This window comes from Odontomachus brunneus, unplaced genomic scaffold (assembly GCF_010583005.1).
Source record: "Odontomachus brunneus isolate Ranch 3 - 2012 unplaced genomic scaffold, Obru_v1 Obru_scaffold_076, whole genome shotgun sequence".
NCBI lineage: Eukaryota > Metazoa > Arthropoda > Insecta > Hymenoptera > Formicidae > Odontomachus > Odontomachus brunneus.
In genome coordinates, this window is record NW_022639526.1 from 362,610 (window position 1) to 363,213 (window position 604).

Genomic DNA, 604 nt, shown 5'->3' on the forward strand with positions numbered 1-604 from the left:
CGGTGGTGGTGACGGCGGTGGTGGTGGTGGTGGCGGTGGTGGCTGCGGGCTACGGTGGTGGCGATAACCATAGAGGGGTGCAGATCGATGGAGCAGTGACGTCACGGGGCGCGGGATGCTGCGTCGCCATGGTGACCGCCAACGGACCCGGCCGCCCTCTCCGCGAGTATATACGTCCGAGCCGCGACCAGCGGGCTTGAAATTTTATTAAATTTCATTTGCGCCGTTCTCTCTCTCTTTCTCTCACTTTCTTCCTCTGTCCTTGCGGTCTTCTCCTTACTCTCTCGCTCTCGCAGCCGCTTTCTCGGCTTGTCTCGCCTTCCGGCTGTCGTGGATGCTGACGCGGAGGCTCGGCTTTCGCGAGGCAAGCCGCGGCGGAGGAGTGAGCGGATGAGAAAGGGCGTAACGAGGCGGCGAAGGGATGATAAAATCCGCGCCGCGTGATGCACGAGGATGTATGAGGGTGTGTGTGTTTCCGGCTCGGACGATGGAGCCGTGCCGATATGCCGGGGTTGTGTGTGATGAAAGTTCTGTCGCGAAATTATGTTCTTCCTTTCTCTCTCTCTCTCTCTCTCTCTCTCTCTCTCTCTCTCTCTCTCTCTCT